We start from the raw sequence: 26,051 nt of genomic DNA on the forward strand, positions 1-26,051 counted from the left end.
ATGATATGAAAATGAGAGAATACCAAGTACAATAGTCCCTTCATTATTATCAGGGACCCATACCTAAAGAAAAGTCTCACTGTTAAACTGTGATTGAACATTGAAATTATATCTTGCTAACCACCTCTTCAATGAATTTCCATGCATAAAGCATAATGACAGCCCACAACTGTATCCAACTTCAGCTGGCCATTTCTATTCACTGTGACTCAAACAGAATGAATTACTTAATTGAGCTTTTGCTGAAAAAATTTAATGTTTAAAAATTTTATTCAAATGAACCACTGTCCAGCCCAATCCTCTATCATTACACAAGAATTAGAACCACATATTCTTACTGTTTAAATCTGGTGGGCCTTTTCATAATTAAGAGGTCAAAAACAAAATTTTTAAATTGCTTTAAAAACTCTGTAAAAGAACTGTACATAAATGTGAGCATATGAGAGCACTATTCTCTTTGGAGATGTTCGTGGTGGTAGCTAGTAGAAATATCTAGCATAAAATAATGCTTTCCTTCAAAAAGCTTACATTTTACTGGAGGAGAGTAACAGAATAGCATGCCCATATTAAAGATACACACACACACACACACACACACACACACACACACACACACACCTACACACACACACACTATCTGTAAAGTAATGGGTTAAGTTGAAGAGAACTAAGGAAGAATGAATATTGTCTAGTTTTTTATGTGTAATTGGAGAGAACAAAGGTGTCAAACAACTGTTAGTGACTCTGCAACTCAATTAAAATACAATTAGGAAATATTTAACAAAACAAATAAAATACAATAGAAAATAGATAATATTAACATATGGTTCTCTAACTTAATATGTAACTGCAGGATTCTTAGACTGATTTAGTAGCTTTCATTTTCATTTAAATTTGACACTGATAGATCAACATATTCTCCTACCAAAATATACAACTTGACATTTTGGATGGTCTCCGAAGATGGACAATGAGCTGAGCCCACATTTGAAAAGGAAGAAAATGTGCTAGATTGTATTTATGAAAAAATATAGTCCTTACAATAGTCCAGACTCCTTCTTGATTATAAAGTCCCTAAGTCCTAATATTATACACTTTTGAATCACAGAAAACCATAAACTAGAGAGAGATACAAAATTGCATAAGACTGAAAGAAAAACATAAAGAAGGATGAATTGAATACATACACTGAAGCTTATTGTCATTGATAATTTCTTCATGAAATGACCACCAGGATAAATAGAGAAAGGACTGGTGAGACTAAGTGAAATGAGCAGAACCAGGAGATCATTATATACCGCAACAACAAGACTGTTTGAGGATGTATTCTGATGGAAGTGGATCTCTTCGATAAAGAGAGCTAATTCAGTTTCAATTGATCAAGGATGGACAGAAGCAGCTACACCCAAAGAAAGAACACTGGGAAATGAATATAAACTGCATGCATTTTAGTTTTTCTTCCTGGGTTATTTATACCTTCTGAATCCAATTCTCCCTGTGCAACAAGAGAACTGTTCAGTTCTACACACATATATTGTATCTAGGATATACTACAACATATTTAACATGTATAAGATGCTTGCTATCTAGCGGAGGAAGTGGAGGGAGGAAAGGGAAAAGTCGGAACAGAAGTGAGTGCAAGGGATAATGTTGTAAAAAATTACCCTGGCATGGGTTCTGTCAATAAAAAGTTATTTTAAAAAAAGGAAACTATGAAAGGAAAAAAACAAAACAAAACAAAACAAAAAAAAGATAACTTCTTCATAAGTAGTAGCATAAAATTCATGAGACATCTTCAAAGAAATATTTGTTCAGAAAATTCTTGCTCTATCTACTTTATATGATTGTTGTAAGAAATGTACTTTGTAAGGTCCAGGCTTAGCACCTTATGTGCTCTAAACATGTATTTCTATAAAGAGCGGGAGGAGGAAGAGGAACTCAGGTGAAAAGGAAGAAAACCTAAGAAAAAGCATTCTCTAAGAGAATACAAGACAAAGACCTAGTAGATAATTCACAGAACTAGGAACTAGTCCCAACCACCCTACTCTAGTGAACCACTCCTACCAAAATGCTCCTGCCTAATATATTTCTCTCTTTTTTTTTTTTTTTTTTTTTTTGCTTGGACTCTTGCAGAAACTGTAAGGGCAAGCATTGATCTTTGTATATTTCCTTTCCTTCCAGACAGTGCCTCACACAGAGTTCCACACACCATAGGCTTTTAGTGAATGCTTCCTGAAGGAACTTTCAGGTCTTAGTCCCAAAGTTATCCAGTAACCGGGTGAGATCTGCTTTCTATCAGAAAATCTGACCATTCATACAAGATTATATATTTTCCACTTAAATCAAGAGACATTGTGAGAATTAATGAATGAGCAAAAGTTTCCCCGCCCAATGAAGAAAACCAGACTTAGTTTGACTTACCATGACTACTGTGGCTTTGCCTAAGAAGGAAAAGGGAATTGAAGGAGAACAGGTATAGCAGAGTTGCTCTCAAAGAAGGGTGAGCCCATTTTTTTAATGGCCTCAACCAGTAATTCTTCCAGTCAACTACTGTTTTCCAAAAGTTGAGGTTTTTTATGGTTTTTGTTTGTTTGTTTGGTGTGTGTGTGTGTGTGTGTGTGTGTGTGTGTGTGTGTGTGTGTAGAATCCTGTCTTGAGGAGAAAATATGAAAGATGAAAGTGATGTCTTTCTTTTACCTTTAGCTAATTCTGTATCATCCTGATTTTCCCCCAAAATAAAATAGAACACCTTTGGTTTGGCTAAGATCACAGGAAAAGACAATGATGAATGTTGGAGAAGATGTGGAAAAACTGAGATGTTGGTGGAGTTATGAACTGATCCAGTCATTCTGGGGAGCAGTTTGGAACTATTTCCAATAGGTTATCAAACTATGCATAAGTTTTGATCCAGCAATTTCTTTACTGGGCCAAAGAGAAAATAAAAAAGGGGGAAAGACCCATATGTGTGAAAACGTTTGTGGCAACCCTTTTTGTACTGGCAAGGTACTGGAAAATGAGTAGATGTCCATCAATTGGAGAATGGCTGAATAAGTTATGGTATGTGAGTGTTATGGAATATTATTGTTCTATAAGAAACAATCAGCAGGATGATTTCAGAACGGCTTGTCAAGACTTACATGTACTGATGCTAAGTGAAGTTAGTATAACCAAGAAAGCATTATACTTAGCAACAACAAGATTATACACAATGATCAACTTTGAAGAACATGAGTGTTTTTGACAATGTGGTGATTCAGGCCAGTTCCAATGGACTTGTGATGGAGATAGCCATCTGCACCCAGTGAAAGGACTGTGGAGACTGAATGTGGATCACAACATAACATTTTCACTTTTTTGTTATTGTTTGCTTGTTTTTTGTTTTTTTTTTCCTTTTTGATAAAAGAAAAATTTTTGTGCAGGATGGTAAATTATGGAAATATGTGTAGAAGAATTGCATATGTTTAACATATATTAGATTACTTGCTGTCTAGGGATGGGGGAAAGGGAGGGAGGAAATAATTTGGAACAAAGTTTTGCAAGGTTGAAATGTTTTGAAAATAAAAAGCTTTAAAAAAATAAAGAATTAAGCTATTGAAGTCAAGTCAATAAGGAATCAGTACCTTACAATAGAGTGTAAACTGAAATCAGAGAATATATGTTTTAAATTCTATTGTTTATAATTGTTAGACTTTTGAAAGTCATTTAACCTCTTTGTGGTTCCAATTTCCTTATCTGTAAAATGAGAAGATAGAACCTGATTACCTGGAGATCCTTTTCAATTCTAAATCTATGATCCTATGGATTCAACAAGCACTATGGGAAAAGAGAATGTGTTAGAGCAGAAAAAGCATTGAATTTGGAGGCTGAGCCCTTTGGTTCAAATCCACTTTTTCTAATTAGAACTTGTGTGACACTGAGGAAGTGCTTTCATCTCTCTAAGCTATAGTTTACTCACCTGTAAAATGGAGATATTTGATAAGAAAATAATCACTAAGGGTCTTTAATCACTAAGACTCTTCCACTTCTCAATACTTTTGATAGCAATGGACTTTGAACATAGTAGCAAGTGCTAACTAATTCATATTTACATAGTTTTTAAAAGGTCTTCAAAATGTGAAATTTAAATGATTTGCTTGGCTTCATATATCTAACTCAATTTTTCTGACACCAAGACTAATCAAAAGCATTCACTGGATATCAAATTAGGAAAAGAAGGTAAGCTTCTTGAGAGTATAGACTTATAACCTTGGTATCTCTAGAATGGCAGGCATATAAATAAAGATTTTGTTGAGTTCACATAACTTAAATTATTCTTTAATTCCCATTTTACCAGAGTATCAGTATTTCATTATTTCTATCAGATATAAGATTTTAGGGATATATTTCTAAATCTGAGGCTGTGATATGTTGTTCAGTCAAGTCATGTCAAATCCCTGAGGTTTTCTTGAACCCATTTGGGATTTTCCTGGCAGAGATATTAGAGTGGTTTGTTATTTCTTTTTTCAGCTCATCTGATCGATAAGAAAACTGAGGCAAATAGAGTGAAATGACTTGCCCAAGGTCACAAAACTTGAAAGTATATGAGGCCAGATTTGAAATCAGGAAGATGAATCTTTCTGACTCCAGATCTAGCACTCTATACTCTGTGCCACCTCGCTGTGATAATTTGCATACTATTAAATTCACATAGCCAATGACTCATAGTTCTGGTTTACATCAACTAGTTTCTTTTGTCAAAGAAACTATATTTGAATTCATTTACATCAAGGCTTTCTTGTAAGCATGAGAAAGGACATGCTTCCCATATTTATTTTAAGAGTCTCCTGCTATTTCTCTGGACTTTGGGCAAACATATACATATAAATATACAAACATAAATATAAATATATAAACAAACATAAAAATAAATATGTAAAATGCAACTATAAATATATAGGGAAGCTAGGTGCTACAAGTGAAAAGAGAGCCCAGCCTAGAGACAGGAAGACTCATTTTCCAGAGTTCAAATTTAGACACTTTCTAGCAATGTGACAAGTGCAAGTCACTTTACCTTGTTTGCCTCTCTTTTCTCATCTGACAAATGAGTTGGAGGAAGAATGACAAACCACTCCAGTATCTTTGCCAAGCAAACCTCAAATGGAATCACAAAGAATTAGACATAACAACAATAATAATTATATGCGTGTGTATATATTTGTGTAGGGTGTATATATACACACAAAAAGAGAGAGGAAGAGAAACACAGAGAGCGAAAGAGAGAGAGAGAGAAAGAGAGACAGAGAGAGAGAGAGAGAAAGAGAGACAGAGAGAGAGAGAGAGAGAAAGAGAGAGAGAGAGAGAGAGAAGAATAGATAGGAACTTTTGACAAACAAGGTGACCTATTCCTGTAGAATGGAAGGTTGGATTTAAGTAAAGGCTCAATAGCATCCCATTATTACAGAAAAATGATATTGTCTTCTGATGGTTCAGATAAAAGAAAAGGGTAGGAGGAAGAAGAAAAATGTGACAATGAGAAATGCCCATTTTTTGAAGGATTTAGTATACTTCATGTTTGTAACTTTCTTTAACATAGATCATCTTTCCATAAATCACTGGACTCAGAATTAGGAAGACTTGGGTCTAAATACTTTCTCAGATAATTCTTAGCTGTGAAGCTCAGGACAAGGTACAAGAATAAAATGAATTTGGTAAAGACTCCCTGAAGAAGATGGGGCTTTAGTTGAGCCTTGACAAAATCCAGGAGTCAGAGATGAGAAGAGAAACATTCTTGGCATGAGGGACAATCAAAAAGAAAAGCTCAGAGCCAAGATATGGTAAGTCATGTTTGGAGAATAACAAGGGGACCAAGTTGAAGTGGCAAGTGTAGGGTATAAGAAAACTGAAAAGGTGAGGAGAAGGGACTATACTATAAAGGGCTCTGAATATCAAACAGAGAATTTTGTGTTTGATCTTGTTGGTGATAGGAAGCTACTGGAGTTTACTGAATGAAAAAAAATCGATATGGTGAGACAAACACTTTAGTGAAATTGCTTTGTGACTGAATGGAACATGGTCTATAGTGGAAAGAGACTTCTGGCAGACAGTCTATCAATCTATTGTAATCATTGAGGTATGAGGAGTTGAGGCCCTGGACCAGTTTGATGGAAGTATCAGAAGAGAAAAAGAAAAATATTCAAAAGATATTGTAAAGATAAAATTGGTAGGATATGGTGGTGGGGGGAGGTGACTGAGATACAGTGAGGAATGGAGGATGGTACCTAGGCTGCAAGCCCAGAGGACTGGGAATCTGGGCATGTTCTTGACAGCAAATAAGAAATTTTGAAAATGGAGAGAGGGAGTGTTGAGGTTCAAAAGGAGACCCCCAAACAGTTGGGATTGCCCATCTCTAAGTTAAGGAGCAAAGTTTATTATAATTGTAATGCCAATTGAAGTAGGCTAAATTCCAAAAGAATTTTAGCAAAAAATTAGGAGCAAGAAGAAATTTATAGGAAAAGACAGAGAAAAGACTGGTTCTTTATGTTACTGATATACTAATTTTATGGTTTAGAGGTAGAATTAAGGAGCAGTCTAATATGCATCTCCATATTAAATTTTCTTGGTTTAAAGGTATAGTTGAGGAGTAGTTTGGTATGCACTTCACCATTTGTCTCAGAAACGTTCTTATCACTGACTAACAGACTGTTATCTGGCAGCCAGCAATATTTGTAGAACTATACTACAGTACTCCTAAGGCCAGGAGACTTTTATGATCATTGACAAACAGATTGTCAGAACAATCATAATCCTAAAATCTGGGGGCCTCAGGATTACTGCGATATTTCTCCTAGAAGCTGCATCATATCAGAAATAGAGAGAAAGATAATGAGTTTTGGGTATGTTGACTTTAACATGTCTACTGGATAGTCAGCTTGAGATGTGTAAGAGGAAGTAAGTTATGAGACTAAAGGTCAGTAGAGAGGTTAAACATCTAAGAATCTTCAGCATAAGGATGTCAATTAAAAATTAGTGTACTGAAAAAAGATAGAAGGGTCTAGGATCCCTGTGGGATATCTATGGTTAGTGGATAAGACCTGGATGAAGATTCAAGAAAGAAGACTGAGGAAGAAAAGAAGTAGGAGAGATGGTCTCTCAAAAACTCAGAGAAAATAAAGTATTAAGGAGAAGAGAGTAATAGCAAATTAGCAAAAAAAAAAAATAGCAAAGCTTCAGAGAAATCAAGAAAAAAAGACTTAGAAAAGGTCACTGGATTTGGCAATTAACAGATCATTGGTAACTTCTGAGAAAAAAAAAACTGAATAGTGAAGTTCAATAGTAAAGTAAGAAGCCAGACTATAAAGAATAAAGATGAGGAGATAAGGAATGATATTTAGCAGGAATGGAAGGATCAAGTGAAAGGTTTTTGAAGATGAGGAAGATTTGAGAATGTTTGTAAGCAGTAGTGAAGAAGTCAGTAGACAAAGACAGAAAAATGAGAGAGCAGGAATAGTAGAGTGGGAAATCTGCAATTGGAAATGGGATGGAATGAAATTGTGCACATAGAGAGATATGTCTTGGCAAGGAATAGGGAGATGACAGAATGAAGTAGAAGATAGTGGAAGAAAGCATCTGAGTAATGAGATGAGGAAGAGAGGAAAAGAGGGAACTCTTGGTGAATGGCCTCAATTTTTTCTGTAAAATAAGAGACAAAATTCTCAACTGAAAGGGTGAGGGGAGAGAAAATCATGGGAAGTTTGAAGTAAAATAAAAGATATGGAAGAGCCATTGTGAAGTATGGGATAGTAATTCAATAAGAAAGATATAGAAGTGAAAGATATAGAAGTATTGTCTATTACCAGTAAAAGTCCAGTAATGGAAATTTGTAATGGATTTAATCAGAGCATTTGTGAGATTTTCTCCACCTTTGTTCATCAGCAAGTGTGTAGGAAAGAAGGCAGCAGATGATGGGAGTGATCTATAAGTGAGACTTGGCAGAACACATTCAGTAATATGACAAAGGAGTCAGGTATTCAAGAAAAAAAGTCAGTATAGAGGTGAAATGATTCACCAAAGAGTCAAGATGGGGAAAGGATGAGAGAGTGATTATGCAGGAGTGATGGCTTGAGAGAGAACTGAGGGGTTGAAGAAGTGTAAATCATGGTATGGGCAAAAAAGTATGATTTAGTGTAGAAAGGCAAAGGGATATGTGATCAGCTAAGAGAATTTCAGAGTGACTGGAATCTTCTCTGAAAAGGCAATCTGGGAATAAATATCAAAGGATATATAAAGGAATATGTTTCTTCAAGATTTTCCATCCTAGTAATTCATACTAATCTATCACTTAACTCCAAGGGAAGATTTACACTGGGGGAAAAAATGATAAATATCAACTCAAAAGGAAGGAGGCAAGGAAAGTTCAAACAATTGGAGAGATTTAGAACTTGACTAGATTTCCTCTGTTTTAGAGAATCTGGGAAAACAATACATGCCATTACAGTTCCTCGTTGAATGTTGGCAAAATATTTTTTAAAATAAATGTTTATTAATATCTTTTGGTTTTTATCTTTTCAACATTGTTAAGAGTTCAGCAAAATTAACCAACATATTGAAAAAGTCTGACAATATAAGCAGTTTTTAAATTTCAAAGTTCTTATGAGGGAAAATGCAATCTACATCCAAAGAAAGAATTGATAGAGTCTAAATGCAGATTCAATTATACTATTTTCACTTTCTTCATTTTCTCATGTTTTTTTTTTCTTTTGGTCTTTTTTCATTTTACAACATAATTAATATGGAAATGTTTCACATTATTGCACATATATTAAATTCCCTACTGTCTTAGGCAGGGGGAAGATAAGGGAAAGAGGTAAAAAAATTGGAACAAAATATTTTTAAATTAAATGTTAAAATGGTCTTTATATGTATTTAGAAAAATAAAACACTATTTTAAATTTTAAATAAAAATTTAGCATTGATGTTCATTAAGAAAAAAATATCTATTAAAAATAGATAAATATAAATAAATAGATAAAAATAGTCTTCTCTACCCATTATCTCTACCTCTGCAAAGGGAAGAGGGAAAGATACTCTCTCGTATCTTTTAAACAAGCTTGGTCATTATAATTATGTAGCATTTGGTTTAGATTGACAAACAGTAAAATACAATGTTTTCAAACATGCTTCAAACAGAAGTGGAACCAAGGTTTGCTGTTTGTATAACATAAGAACAACGCCCTATTCTCTATCTTTGGCTGGTTGCAAAAGTTTGGGAGCCCCATCATTAGCAAGCTGTAGACTAAAAAAACTTCACAGGGTAGATATTCACCAGAAACCAACCTTGCTCACACCCTTCTCAAACCCACCAAATATATACCTCGTATTTCTACCAGCTGTAAGTTTGTGGTTCAAACCAAACATACTATGTAAAAAAAATACCACAACTTACCCATAAAAGTTCTCAAACATTAAAGCAAAGCTAAGCATCCACTCCGGCCTCTGAACTCAGAGAGTTCTTTGGTGGCCTCTAGGGAATGAATACTTCCAAAATGAGTGACTTTTCTTTAGTCTTCCTTATAACCCTCATTCACTAGGGCCATTTTGCCCTTCACGTCAAATATGCTTTCAAGATGCTGCCACTAAAAACATAACAAACCACATCCATAAATACTAGCTAATGCTAAAAAGAAATTCTCTTGTCACAGAGGTGGGCTGATTGAGAAGAAATGATGGGCTTTGGTTGCCACACAGCAATATGGCAACTGATTCCTGAACTTAAAATAAATGTACTTTCCTTGGGAGGTTGTAAGTAACAATGAGTTTTAAAGTTATTCCATGTTACTTAGCACCACAAATATAGAAATATCATATGCCCAACAAGAGAGGCAGGCTACTCCCAGGGCTCAGAGTACAACCTTCCAGGAAGAAGACTAAAAGTGATGAGATATCAAGTGTTCTAAATTGATTTTGTCCTTTGAAATAGATAACATACTTTAACAACATTTAATGAACATTTATTATACATATTATTCTGGCATGATAAAAGAGTATACCAACAATTCATGGAATCATAGGATCTAGGGCTGAAAGAGGCCTCAACAATCATAAAGCTCTCATTTTACAGATGTGGAAACTGAAGTCCAAAAAAAAAGGAAAATATCCCAAGGCTACACACACACACAAAAAGAGAGATCGAGGATTCAAACTCAAGTTCTCTGATTTCAAATATATAATTATATCAATTCTGCCATAGTGCCTCATGGGGGTTCATATGGGTAATCCAATTCATAAGTAGGATGTTTTCTATTACTATCTATAGTAATTAAACACCACCATTGAGAGTTTGGACAAACTTCAAGATATAGTGAAGGATAAAAGGGCCTGGCATGGTACGGTCCTGGGGGTCATGAAGACTTGGACACAACTGAACAACAACCACCGACCATCAAAAGCTAAAGGATAGTTGTACTCAATTGAAACAATTTAGTAATTTGGACACTTAACTAATTTTGTAGGCATTGACAGAAAGCAGAAATAAATTATGTTATTTATCTTTGCATTTCTCCTAGTGCCTCGTATATAATATTAGCTCTTAGCAGCAAGGTGGCCTACTGAATAGAGTATTGGAACTAGGAAAACTTATCTTCCTGAGTTCAAATCTGGCCTTAGGCACTAACTAGGTGGGCAATCCCAGGTAAATCACTTAAGCCTGTTTGACTCAGTTTCCTTATCTGTAAAATGAGTTAGAGAAGGAAAAGGTACTTTGTCAAAAAACTCCAAATGAGGTCACAAAGAGTCGAACACTACTGAAATGACTGAACAAGATTTATATAGTATTGTAAAGGTTGCAAAGCATTTTACATACTTATTTGATCTTCCCAATAATTCCATGAAGTTAATAGTCTTAGAATGTTCTTTTTACTGATGAGGAAACTGAAGATGAGAAGTAAAATCAATTTGCCTAGAGTCACAGACTAGTACCTTAGGAGAAATTTAAATACTAGTCAGGATGATTCTAAATTCAGTGAATCTTTCCATTATTACCACACTTTCTTCCAGAGTATACTCTATAAGCTTCTGAAGGAGGTGTCCCCACACTATCCAAACATTCAGCAGAGTAAAGAGACACAGTCACTGACCAGCAGAACATCAACAGAAAGTAGGGCATTTGTACTCCAGAAGGAATTCTGAACAATTTTGCTTTAAAGAAAGCTCTGTATTATAGAAACTATAACACAGACTAAAGAGCGGATTCATGGGAATTGGAATTGGAATTGAACTTCATTGTGTGGCTAAAGCTGAGCTTCAGTTTTTGAATTAAGCATCATTCTGCATAACTGCCAAATGCATTGGTTACTTAACCTACAAAGCATCATCTTTTAAGACTTTTCATCCCCACCCAACTCGACCTTTATCCTTCTACTTTTGTGTCACTTACTACCAAACTAAAGAATGCTGTTGTTGTATCAATTAATAACATTCCTCCCCCTCCCCCACCACAGACACAAAAATATGTCACAACTGCTAACAAATTGGCTAGTATTGTCAGTTGGCACAATGTTCACTTTCCTGTTTCCTGTTTTTCCCAAGAAGAGAGACCAGTACCTCCACAGGATCAGGCCCTGGTAATTGTTAAGGTTTTCCTCTCTTGGGTTAAATACAGAGATGTCTTATGATGTAGGATAACTGGTGTTTCCCTTCTCCGGTACTTGTAAGAGTGGGAGTATTAAAAATAGGGGTATCCCATTCTAAACCACATGTAAAAGATGACTTTTCCTAGAAAGTTAACTTTAGGTTAATTTTGCTTTATGACATCTCCAACATAATGGGCAGAGAGCAGGCATGAGAGCCTGAAAGATTCAAGCCCTACTTTCTATACTTAGTATATGACTGTTAACCTCTCTTTCCCCCTACCCTATCTCCAGGTAACTCTAGGCTGATGATTTTCTGACTTGCATCAGAGGGAGAGTTTCTACAATGGGTGCTCTGTACACCAGTAAAATTATAATTCTGTACTAAAAAAAATGAGTTAATAAAATAATGTTTGTTTTATTTCTTATGTTCAGAATAAAATAAACATTTTTTAAGATTAGATAATACAAGAAAACTTTATCTCATTGGTCTTTATATCACCATACACAGTTAGGACAGTGAACAGAACATTGGACTTAAAAGTCAGGAAAACTTCAAATCCAACATTAGACACTGATTAACTATGTGACCTTGGTAAGTCATTTAACTTTTGTCTTTCTCAAATTCTTTATTTAAAAATGAGGGTAATAAATAATGCCTAACTCCCATAACTATTATAAAGATCAAATTATTTGTAAAGCACTTTGCAAACTGTAAAATTCTACCTTAATGCTAGCTATTACTACTACTAGGCAGCTAAGTGGTACAGCAGAGAGTGTCCAATCTAAAGACTCATCTTTCCAAGTTTAAATCTGACTTTAGGCACGTACTAGTGGTTTAACCCTAGGCAAGTCACTTAAACTTGTTTTGCTCAGTTTTCTCATCTGTAAAATGAACTATGGAAGGAAATGGCAAACTACTCCAGTATCTTTACCAAAAAAACCTTAAATGAGGTCACAAAGAGTTTTGACACAACTGAACTATTACAATAACAACCATGATTACTGTTGTTATTATTTAAATATATCAATATTTCAAGGACCTATGATTTCAGCCTTTTGACGGCTCCTTCTACCAAAATAAATCACATTCTATACCCTTGTAAATAGTCTTTTTGAGTTATTATGGGCAAAACAAAACAAAACCAAACAAAAATACACACAAGCTGGTGTCCAATCTTTTGAGAAGGGCCCTCATAGAACATTACTGTTCTGGTCCTTGGGTGACAAACTCAGTCTGAAGCAGGCACCAGACTCAAGCCCCAAGTTCTTCTCCATTTTTAGGGCCTGCCACAACTTATATTCTTCTGGCTCAGCCTCTGAGAGCTCAGGGTCATTTCAGCACAGGATTTTAATACAGGGTCACATAGCAGTATAGTTAAAAAAAAGTTTTTGACTAATATCTTGGAGTACTTCAATGAAGAAACTAAGCTATGACACAATTTCAGTTCTGGTTATAAATTTACTGCCCAAGACAGTCATTTTAGAACCATATTTCTTCCATCCCAGAAATGGTAAAATGCATTAAAAAACATCCCTTTCCACTAAGCCCTGCAAAAGGAGATACAAATACTCAAACCCTAAATGCATCAACGCTCAGGACCTCAGAGATTTATTTATAAAGGATCTCATACCTATTTGTTTCCTGTGAAGAGGAAAAGTATATATTTTCCTCTAGAAATTTAGTTTCAGCTAATGGCTGATTTTGAAAAATCTAGTCTTGAGCTACATTTGATATAATTGAGTCACCTCCGGATTTCCATTTAGCTCCATGCCTCTGAGATACTGTAAACCATTATGCTTTTCAGTCAAAAAAGCATAAGCCACTGGCTGGCTACAAGAAGAAGTTCTGCCTGTCCCAAATTTGTCCTGCCTCCTTGAAACAACTGGAAGGACCTTGCCTCCACTAATCAGGTCAGTCAACAGATGGCCTTATTCGTTTGCACATGTTAAATATTTGTATATGTAAACTTTTAAAACTCCTGGCAACTTCAGTGCTTTTTATCTCAGTCCTTCAAAAAGGAAAAACCACTAGAGTAGAAAAGAACAGAAAGTGGATATACTGTTGGCAGGCTTCTCTTTTCATTCAAATGCATATAACTATATGAAAAAACTTTTAAAAATATTATGTTTAGGTATCTGACATATACTTAGACTGAGGCAATAGTTTATAAAATACCTGGATTTATTTGATCCCCACAGTTTTCTAGATAAAGAAGCTAAACACATATGTTAAAGGCAGCCCATTGTGGTAGAAATAAGTCCAGATTTGAAATCAGAAGGCTTGGATTCAAATGGTTGCTCTTATGTGGTTTGGGGCTAATTAATCAATAAATATTTATTAAGTACTTAATGCGTGCCATGCATTAAAAATCAATTTTCATTTTTTTATTTATAGAATAAAATATGCATGACCATAAACGGTATAATAAAAATCAATGACTGTCCATGAAACTGAAAATCTATTATATACAATTTGTAATTTCTTTTAAATAGATAAGTTATCATGTAAATTTCTTTTTTTTCCTTTTTTTCTTTCCTTCTCCAGTTCACCCTAGAGAATACTACCATTAGCCACAAATAGGTGAATATATGTATTATACATATATATGTATTCATATATGTATGTAAAATTATTTTATACGTAATTCTACTTATCAGTTATATATGTATGTGTGTAAAATTATTCTATAAGTACTTCTATTTATCAGGTTTTTTTTTTCCTCTGGATGCAGATAGTTGTCTTTCTTTATATGTTCTTTAGAGTTAATTTGGATATTTATAACAGTCAAAATAACTGCTTTACCCAAAGTCATTCTTAAAACAATATCAGTGTTATTATACAAAATATTCTCTTGGTTCTGTTAAAATAATTAATTAACCACTAAATCATTTAACTTCTGGACTTAAGTTTCTTCATCTTACATGTATGTAATAAGAGGGTTAGAATGGACCTGTGAACAATCTTAGCTGAGACCGAAAAGAAGGGGATTCCAAAATGCAGATATGAAGTAAGAGAGGATTTTTAAATATGAAAGAAAGCCTGAGGGGCACTTAGGTGGCACAGTGGATAGAACACCAGCCCTGAAGTCAGGAGTACCTGAGTTCAATTCTGGCCTCAGACATTTAACACTTCCTAGCTGTGTGATCCTGGGCAAGTCACTTAACCCCAATTGCCTCGAGAAAAAAACAAACAAATAAAAAAGAGATAGCTTGAGCAGAAATGACAAAATACATTGCAGTGCATCTCTAGTACCAGGCATAGCCATGGTTTAAAAAATAGGAATAGATCCTTAACAAAGTGCAAAACTTCATGAAGAAGAAATCATGATGATACCAAAAACAAACAAAAAAATGGAAAAATGAGGATGGGTATTTTCTCTCTAAAGCTGAATAAATAAAAAAGAATTAATACATTCCATATTTGATACTCAAAAGAGAATTTGATACCTACTGGAAGCTATATGACACAGTGAATAGAGACCTGAGTCAGGAAGACTTACTTTACTGAGTTTAAATCTGGCCTCAGATATTTATTAACTATATAACCCTGGGCAAGTCACTTGCCCTGCTTGCCTCAGCTCGTCATTTATAAAATGAGCTGGAGAAGGAAATGGCAAACCACTTCATTACCTTTGCCAAAAAAAAAAGGGGGGGGTCACAAAGAGCTGGACATAACTGTAAAATGACTAAACAACAATAACCAAAAAAACCCAAAACAAACAAACAAACAACAACAACAAAAAAAAAACCTCCCAGAGACCTCTAGTCTCAAGAGGCTAGAAAGATCTAGACATTTTTATTCAGTATATAGTAAATAACGCAGAGAACTGAAGAAAAGAAACTGCATTATAATCAAGTTCCCTGCCATCTTTCTCCACAGTCTCTGTGTCATAGGAAACCATTAGAAAATCCAACAATGGCAAAGTCATCCTGTATCAGATAATTAAGAAACTAATAGATATACAAATGACAATGTATCACACTCAACATTCACTAATAGAAGTCATTTAATAAATATTTTGTTGAATGAGCAAATATTAACAAGTAAACAGGAAAGTCAAGAAATTAGACTGCAAAGAATCTTGTTGACCATCTATCTCTAGAGAAAATCTAAGGAAGAAATGATCTGAGTCAATTACCAAAGTGGCCACTTCCTGTTTTGATAGGTGAGCCAACTGAAACCCAGAAATAGATAATTCCATGTCTATTACAGCTCTCCTGGACGTCTCAAGAAAATAGAGGACCTAGAAAGTATCAAGAGTAATGGACAGCCCTAATAAGCTTCGAGTATCACAGTGCCAGAATTAGGCTGCTGGCTAAGGTTTACAAAAACATCTTCCCTTAAAAGGACAGAGCATCCAAGAGTGCCAGTAACTCTCACAGTAATAGTGCTGAGACTACCCAACTAGTGACTAAGCTAACATATGTTGTACTGCTGATAATGCATGAATGAATCACCTAAATAACACATAAATGTTAGCTGGAAAGCACAGCAAACTGTATCCTAAAGAGGATACTGAATAAATGATGCACAACATATCAAAGTTGCCATAGATGAATTTACTATATATGAACATCACATATCATGAACCATGTACTATATGATATATATTTTATATGATTGGGATAGAGCATATCTGGTGCAATTGGCAGTGAGTGTTAGGACATTTGCCTTTATTATCCTTGAGTAAGTGGTTTCTGTCCAAAGGAAGATGAATAATAATGAATGGGGCAAGTAAATAGAAGAGAATGGATTCAAACAGCAAAGGGAAAGGAAGAAAGGATTTGGTAGATTTTCCATTTATTTTACCCTAGAGGAATGGCATTTGGAGATAAAGAACTACAAATTTAATCCAGTCTGATCTGAGCAACCGGTGAATTTAGTGAGCAAACTATGGAACCATTGCAAAAAAAAGAAATTTGAGAGTCATGTATGGCAGGAAGTTAAAGACATTTAGATTTGAAGGGCTTCACCAGAAATAGTTACTTAGGGGTTTGTCAGGCCCTCAACATATGTTCCATTACCATCCCTATCTCGTTTTACCCATAATTTTACAGGCATGTGATACAGCAATTTGGAAGGAGAAGAAATATTTTTTTTCATAATATAATTCACCAAAAGCTGTAAGAACAAATTTGAGGAGCCTTGCTTTTTTCAATTCGTGATGATTTCACTTTCCTTTTATGGAGGGTATAATGTAAATTGTCTAGTTTACAGTGCCAAAGGGAAAAGAACCCAATTGTACAAAAAATATTCATAGCAGCACTCTTTGCTGTAACAAAGAACTATAAACAAAGTGGGTGCTATTACTTGGAGAATGAACAAGTTATGTTATATGAGTATAATTGAATATTATAGTGTCAAGGGATTCAGATATGACTTGTATGAAATAATGCAATGAAATAAGCAGAACACAGAGGACAAATTATATAATGATCCCCAAAACATAAAAGAAGACAGCTTTTGAAAGGCTTCAAGAACTGACTTACACAGTGATCAATCATGTCTTTAGAAGACTTAAGACAAAAAAAATCTTCCTCTTAGCACAAAAGTGATAAACCAAAGTGAGGAAATGAAAATGTTTTCAGGAATGGCCAATTTGCTTATTTGTTTTGCTTGATTATACTAATCTATTTGCCAAGAAGTTATTTTTCTATTCAAGGGAAGGGTGAATTGATGGGTTTTGATGAACACACACATGCACACACATGCATACACATGCACAGGGGTGGAGGGGAGAGGGAGAGAGAGGACATCAATAAACATTTAAAAACATAAAGAAGAAAGCAAAAAGAAATTCAGACAAGGACATAAAAGGGGTCATTTTTTCCCACCATGTTAACTTTAATCCATGCTTCCTAAAAAGACTATGTAACACAAGCTAATATGCAATCTTTTTATGTTTGTATATTGAAATGTTTGTGTTTGCTGATGATTAAGTTCATAATAAAAAAGGAAATTTTTAAAAGTTTACAATACTGGGCTTAGTTGTTCTTTCTTTGCCATGGATTACTCAGAACATTAAGAAATTATATACTGTCTTATCTCAAACAAAAATGTTAAGTAACATGCCTAAGTGAAGGGGCAAGTCAATTCTCCAAAAGTCTCCGCAGCTGTGGATCATAACACTTGAAGGAGTTGCAAAGCAGCCTTTGCTGATGCAGGTGTTCATTGTGGATTGGGAATGAAATAAATTGGAGGCAAGAGGGAAGAGGAGAGAGGTCAGATAACATAATTGCCTTTCAGGCTCCTTGTATCATCATCATCATCCTCTCACATGAAGAGATCCATTCTACAGGTCTGAGTTAGACCTCCAGCAGCCACGGGCATGAGGCTCCCATATCACAACACAAAATGATAAATTTGACAATTCAAACAGAAATGGTGGTCTCAGAGAGGTGCCACAAAACGCAATTTACAAAGATCTGTTTATATTTCTAATAGATCTCTTCCACTCATATACTCTTAATCATCTTTATAAAATGAGTCACTTCATCATAGTGCAATCATTTGAAGACAACAGTAAAATTAATCAGTGACTTAATCATAGAGAGCTTAAAAATGGGATATACCAGTGTCAATAATGATAACAATAACAGGTTTGTAAAGTGCTTCACAAATATGTATCTCATTTTATCCTCACAACAACCCTTGAAAGAAGGTGCTATTAATATTCCCATTTTCAGATGAGGAAACTAAATTAGATAGATAAGTGATTTTTCCAGAATCTTGAAACTAGATTCTAGTTTAATTCAAACTTAAATCTTGATAACTCCAGGTTTATACTCTATCTACTGCACCACTTCCCTGTTTCTATATAATTTGGTGGTGGTAGTGTTCAGTTATATCTGACTCTATGTGACCTCATTTTGGGATTTCCTTGGCAAAGATAATGGCTATTTCCTTTTCCAGGTCATTTGACTGATGAGAAAACTCAGGCCAACAGGATTAAGTGACTTGCTCAGGATCATGCAAACAGTAAAGAGATGAAGCTTGATTTCAACTCAGGTCTTTCTGACTTTAGGTCCAATGCCCTATCTATTGCAGCACCCAGCTTGCTCTGTTTCTATATATTATCAATATGCTATTCATATTAATTAATTAAAATAATTATTTTAAAAAATAACCTACTGGGCCAAATGACAAGCAATTTGATTTTCATAAGGTACACACACAGATGAAAAGCTATATTAAAAATGGAACCAGATTTCATACTTGAACTTATTGATGAGTTTTGTGTTTGTGTTACAAGAAATGACTAGAAAGTGTCCTCTAACAGATTTTTTTTATGTTCCAACATCAATCAAAAATAACTGAAACTGCTCTGCAAATATCAACTCCCCTTAGCTACAACATTACAAAGGAAAATAGTCTTCCTATGTATTTTTAAAATTTTCTAATTTAAGTATACTAATTGCATATAAACCTATAAAAACAACACACACACACACATACACACACACAAACACAAATAGAAGATGAGAAAGCAATCAAGAATTCAACAGCACTAGATTGTAAGGCCCTTGAAGGCAAGGTTTATGTCATGTTTTCACTTACAAATCCCCAGTGCCTAAATTCATTAAATGCAATGCAATTGAATAAAAGAGTGATTTTTTTTCCCAAATTTATTTTATTTGAAGAAACAGAATAAGCAAAAAGAAAAACAGAAAAGCAACACAAAACAAAATGAAACAAAACAAAAACAAATATCATGTGTCCAGCAGAACATCAGGGAAGATTCAAAATATATGACAACAAATACCAATTGAAGAGAGCATATATAGTACTAGACGAAATTATATTCATGAGTGTCTGTCTTTACTTCCTTGTAAATTGTTTTTTTGTTCTGTGCTATGCACCTTATTAACATTATTCTTTTTCCCCCCTTTCATTCCCATCCCCCCAAGCAGGCTATATAGTTAAGAAAGGAGATAGGTGGATGACAGATAGATAGAGATAGATGGATAGATAGATAGATAAATAAATATAGATATATTCATACACATATATACACACACATATCTCATTTTTGTCCCTCACTATCACTCTCAAGCAAGCTACAGTTAAGAAAAGATATATTGATGTATACTTAGGTAGCTATATACATATATACACACTCAAACACACATACATACCCCAGATACACACATGTATTTCCTAATCCTGCTGACTCTTTCATTAAATTCTGCTATATAACTTGGCTTACTTACTTAACCTCCCCCCAATCCAGGGATCCTTCCCTTTCTTTTTTCTTTATTCTTTGCTTCCCCATCCACCTATCCCTCCTCCTTATTTCTTTAGAGATTTTGGAGGGTGCTGTACCTTTTGTGGTATATATGTAGTGTTGTCTATTGGACCCATTCTCGATGTGAGTAGGTTTTCAGAACTACGAGCCCTTTTCCTTCCTCTAATGCCTTTGTGTCTATTCTTCTGCATCTCATTTGTATAACATGATTACTATTTTTACCTTTATTCTGCCAATCTTTCTTTTGAGCTTGCCCTATTGTTGATGTAAATCTTAAAAATAAAGTATATATTTCCCATGTTTAAAAAAAAAAACAATTTGCCCATGTTTAAATATGTATTTTTAAAATTTTCTAATTTAAGTATACTAATTGAATATAAACCTTGGAGGGGGCTTTGAAACAATTACTCAATGCACCAGCTAAGACAAATTATATGTGTCCATGTTGAGTTCCTTAAAATTGTTCTTTGATCTTGGCTCTTATATGTTCAGTTTTCTATTACATTTGGGTTTGGTTGATAGAAAGTCCTGAAAATATACAAATTTCATTGAATATCCATTTTTCTCATTGAAAAATTATAGATACTTTTGCTAGATATATTTTTGGTGCCAGGCTTAGTTCTTTTGCTTGTCTATAGCTATGATTCTAAGACCCGTGGTCTTTTCTTGTAACTACTGCTAAAGTCCTGTATAATTCTAATTGTAGCTTCAATATATTTTGTAGCATTCTCTTCTTTTTTATAATACATGATCATTCTCTCTGGGAGCAGGTTTCTTGGGGAGGTTTCTGGAGGCAGCCTCAGTTTCAGTTCAGAGTAATAATCATTTCAAATGCAGCCAGCTTGATAAAATCTAAACGTTTATTTTCTCCTTCCAAGGCTTGTCTCTTTTCTTGGATCCAGTTAGCTTTAATAGAGACCTATCTCTCTCCTTGGTTCTAAGAGCTTCCTCCGAATGTCTCCAAATCCAAAGGTTTGTCCTTCAGTCTCCAGACAGCCAGGTGGAAAATGGAATGAATCTGATTCTGCTTCTGAGAGTAGGCTTCTGTATCTCCCAGAATGCTCTTTGGCCCTGAGAGCTTCTTGCTTATATGCTGTACACTGAGTACACACCAATCATTATATCACTGGAAAACTATTATTTGTTGTAGGATTAAATCAATTCTAAACTAGCTTTAAACATTGTCTCCTCAATTCCACTTAGTACCTTGTTTCAAGTTCTGGCCCATAACATCTCCTTGTAGGATCAGATCAATCATACTGAACCATGCTAAATTAGATAATTATTGTCTCTATCTTAACACTTTGTAAGGATTATAACAATATTTGAATTGTTTTTTTTATTTGTTTCTTGCAAAATTTTCTCTTTGATTTAATCGCTTTGAAATTTGGCAAAAATATTCCTATGTGTTTTCCACAAAGGATCTCTTTGAGGTAATGACTGGTGGATTTTTTCTATTTCCACTTTCCCCTCATATTCTATCATTCCAGGACAATTTTCTAAGATTGTTTCCTGCATTTTTGTGTCAAGGTTCTCTTTTTGGTCACAACTTTCTGACAGTCCAATTATCCTTATGTTTTGTCTTCTTAATTTGTTCTCCAGGTGTGGTGTTTTTCACATGGGATGTTTCTCATTCTGTTCTATTTTCTCATTCTTTATACTCTGTTTTGTTATTTTTTTGTCTCTCATAGCTTCACTGGCTTCCCCTTGCCCAATTCTAATACTCAAAAAGTTATTTTTATCTTTGAGACTTTGTAACTCCTTTTCTATTGGTTAACTTTTTTTCATAGCCTTTTTATCTTGGATGGTTTTAATTTTTTTCTTTAGTTTTTCCTTAATGTCCTCATTTGATTTTTGAATTCTTTTTTGAGTTCTTCTATAAATTCTCTCTGGGAAGGGAATCATTCACAATACCCTTTGGTGATAGAAGCTTTTTATTATTTTTTTTTTACTAAAGTGTCTTCCTCTAAAAAGGGACCCACTTAAGATCTGTCTGCTTCAGTTTCCTCATCTGTAAAACGGGAATATTAGTAGCACCTTCCTTCCAGGGTTGTGAGGATAAAATGTTGGTGGCAGTCCTTTTTGTAGTGACTAGAAACTGGAAACTGAATGGATGCCCATCAATTGGAGAATGACTGAATAAATTATGGTATATAAATGTTACAAAATATTATTGTTCTGTAAGAAGCTACTAGCAGGATGATTTCAGAGAGGCCTGGAGAGACTTACATGAACTGATGCTAAGTGAAATGAGTAGAACAGGAGATGATTATATATAGCAACAAGACTATATGATGATCAATTCTGATAGACATGGCTCTCTTCAACAATGAGATGATTCAAATCAGTTCCACTTGTTCAGTAATGAAGAGAGTCATGTACACCCAGAGAGAGAACTACTATGGGAAATGAGTGTGAACCACAATCTAGCATTTTTACTCTTTCTGTTATTATTTGCTTATATATTTTTTGTTTTTCTTCTCAAGTTATTTTACCTTCTTTCTAAATCCAATTTTTCTTGTGCAGGAAGATAATTGTATAAATATGTATATGTATATGTACATATATATATGATTTAATGTATATTTTAACATATTTAACATGTATTGGACTACCTGCCATTTAGGGGATGGGATGAGGGGAAGGAGGGGAAAATTTGGAACAGAAGATTTTGCAAGGGTCAGTGTTGAAAAATTACCCATTCATATGTTTTGTAAATAAAAAGCTATAATAATAATTTAAAAATAAAATAAAGTGTCCTTTTCTGAAGATGAATCCCAGTCTTCCTTATATCCATAATATGTTTCAATGGTGGGGTTCTTTCTTCTTTGCCAGTTCATTTTTTTAAAATAAGAAGTATTAGTGTAAGCATCTCTAATCATGGGGAGGATGATGCTTCAAGCTTCCCTTCAGTTCTTCACTCTGACTAGGAACCCCAAAACAAGAGCTTCACCCTTCTGCAAGTGCCCAAGCCAGCAGTGCTCCTGCCCCACTGCTTCTGCACTCACCAGGTGCTGGTTCCTTCTCGCCCAGGGCTACGTCTCAGCAGCACAGCTGGGCCTGTCAATCACAATCAGCCAAGGTTCATTTAGTCATCCCAGTCTCAAACCTTGACTACAAACAGTCCAGGAGGTAAAAGTCTGTCTCTATGGTTCTAGCTGAGGCTCTAGCCATAATCAGATAGCCTGAGGGATCCCCACTTGACATTTCTGTGGAGCTAGCCCAAAAGTGTTTGCACTTCAGATGGGTTAATCCCTGCTGGGGTCTTTCTTTAGATCTTGTCAAATTGTTTCAGGAGGATTCCTGTCTGCCCCAAATCATTTTGATTTTTCATGGATCTATGTTCGCCCTGAAGCACAAATTTGTTCTATTTGTGGGGGAAATCAGGAAGAGCTTGAAATTTACCAAACTACTCCTCCATCTTCCCAGAAATCTCCCATAAGAGTGATTTTTAAAGCCATCTGTGGAAAGACTTCCATTATGAAGTAAAGACATAAAACTGATCTTTTTTTAAAGCAAAACATGATGATTACAGAATAAATTATGGCTGCAAATAGAATAAAATTATACTAATCTGGAAGGCTAAATTATAAGCAACTGCTTGGCAACCATCTGTCAGAAAAGTTGTAGAAAAGATTCACGTATCAGGTAGGTACTTCCTGTCAGATGACCTCCAAGGTTCTTTCAAAATCTGGAATTCTAGGATTCCAAAGGAATATGAAAACCCAATTATAGATATTTTTTTGAAAATGCAATTGTATTATGTCCAGTATGTATATCTATGTCTGTATTCTATCTACTGCACCACTCACTATATGTTTCTATATAATTTGGTAGTGGTGGTGTTCAGTCATGTCTGACTCTCTGAGACCCCATTTTGGGGAGTTTCCTTGGAAAAGATAATGACCATTTTCTTCTACAGATCATTTGACAGATAAAGAAACTGAGACAGACAGGATTAAGTGACTTACACAGGGTTATACAACTACTAAGTAGATGAAACTTGATTTGAAGTCAGGCCTTCTATCCATTTAATATTCTATCCATTGCACCAACTATGTATTTATATATATATATGTATATATATGTGTATATATATATATATATATACATATATATATCTTAAACTAATAAAATAATTCCTAGTAAATGTTCTGTGGGGCCTGTTTTAATGAGAATTTAAGAGTCCACAACGTATGCAAAAAGGGTTGCTACTAAAGTAGTTTTGTAAAGAACTATAAAAAGGTTTTTCATTCTTAAGTAAGCTAAATGTTTCACCACTTTATTGACACAATTTGTTTAGCAATTATTTTTATGGACAGTACAAGCCATATTTAACCTTAGAAATGAGATGAGGGAAATCCTATTTAAGATATCTCATGATCAACACATTCTTAATTTACTTCCTCTACCTTCTTTCTCTACTCAATCAACAATTATTTATCATGAATCAGCACTTTGCTAAAAGCTGGAGATACAAAGAGGACAAAACATTCTCTGCCTGCAAGAAGTTTTCATTTTAATGAAGAAGACAGGCTATCCACATATACAATATATCTACAAAGTAGAAACAAGGTTAACAACAAGAGGGAAGTTCTAATCACAGAGGGGATTAGGAAATACCACCTGTAGAAAGAAGAGATTTAGACTAATCTTGAAAAGAGCAAGGATCTCAAGAAATGGAGGAAAAGAAAGAGAGCACATTCCAGGAATGGCAGCATCCAGGACAAAGGCATGGAAATGGAAGATGAAGAATCATATATAAGGAATGACAAGGAAACCAGTATATCTAGATGACAATGAGTCATGTTGAGAAATAAGTAGGTTCCTCATCTATTTCACATCTAAATACACAAGGTCTTATTCTAGATCCTTTTCTATTCTCCCTATTCACTTCTAAACTCTTGACTTCACCAGCTACCAAGAAGTTAATTATCATCTCTATACAGGTGACCCCCCCCAGACCTATATATATCCAGAAACAGCCTCTTTCCTGAGCTCTAGTTACATATCTTCATCTGCCTACCAAATATTTCAAATTGGATGTTCCACAAACATCTCAAATTCATTACAAAAACTTACAAAACTTAACCCTTTTTCTTATCTTCAAGATCCATCCTCACCTCAAACTTTCCAGATTCTGTCAAGAGAACTACAATCCTTTTCAGGTTCATAGACTCATCCCATGCATTGTCACATCTTCCTGTTTATGCAGTCACAAAATATCTCTTGCACCTGTCCCCTTCTTCCTACTTATATGGCCACCACTCAAGTTCAGACTCTAATTACATCTTTCATGAACCATTGCAGTGACCTTTTGATTCTTCTCTCTTATTTAAATCTCTCCCTGTTACATAAAAGCATAAAATAGTTGAGCTATTTCATGCAATCTTAGAGATCCTAGTACTAATTCTTTCTGTTTAAACCAAGGATAGTCATAACTCCAATCTCCATATCACCCCAAAGTGTAGTGCTTTTTTGATCCATAACTCTAAAATTCTTCTCTGAGTCTGTTCTTCATCCCTCCTAAACCTACTACCAGTTCCTATCACACCCTACAGTTACTTGATCCTTTTAAGTAATCTCCATGACTTCAGTAGGCCATGACCCCTGCTCTGTTTACTTTCATCCTTTCAAAACTTGACTTTATCATTAATCTGTTCATCTCGATATTGTGTTCTATCCTTGAATCTTTTCCTCCACTGTTCTATTCTCATTTATCCCTTTCCAAATCCCAACCCTGATTCAGCACTACTTACCATTAGCCTTTTTCGCTTTGGTCTTCTCTGGCTTTCTAGCTGCTAGAGATGTCACATGACCTTGTTGACTAGGTCCTCTACAAATTTATGCTACCAAACTTAGCCAGGTCCTAACTGCTACATATAATTATTTTATTCTTCTCTATATCAAAAGTCATAGCTTTTATTTCATTTTTAAGCCATCTATACCACTTCTACTAACCTCAGTAGATTAAGCCTCAATAGATCTCGCCTCCTACTTCAGTTAAAAAAATAAAAAAAGAAACCTGAAATTATCTCTTGCAAATTCTATTTTCTCCCCATTTCTACACATCAAACTTCCCCATTTCTACACATAAATTCAATAGCTGACCCTTCCAGTTCTAAAGCAATAAACTTATGACCTATGTCTCATTCCCTATACACCCCATTTTTTGTGGCCTCTCTTCTCTGCTTTCTCT

The 26,051-nt window shown here is 34.8% G+C and overlaps 1 protein-coding gene across 2 annotated transcripts in view; it reads right to left on the reverse strand.

Annotated features, from left to right (window-relative positions):
* The window catches only part of RASA3 (RAS p21 protein activator 3), a 286,768-nt gene that overhangs the window by 100,311 nt on the left and 160,406 nt on the right, over nt 1-26,051 (reverse strand). The window lies entirely within an intron of this gene.

This window comes from Antechinus flavipes, chromosome 3, assembly GCF_016432865.1.
Source record: "Antechinus flavipes isolate AdamAnt ecotype Samford, QLD, Australia chromosome 3, AdamAnt_v2, whole genome shotgun sequence".
Classification (NCBI taxonomy): domain Eukaryota; kingdom Metazoa; phylum Chordata; class Mammalia; order Dasyuromorphia; family Dasyuridae; genus Antechinus; species Antechinus flavipes.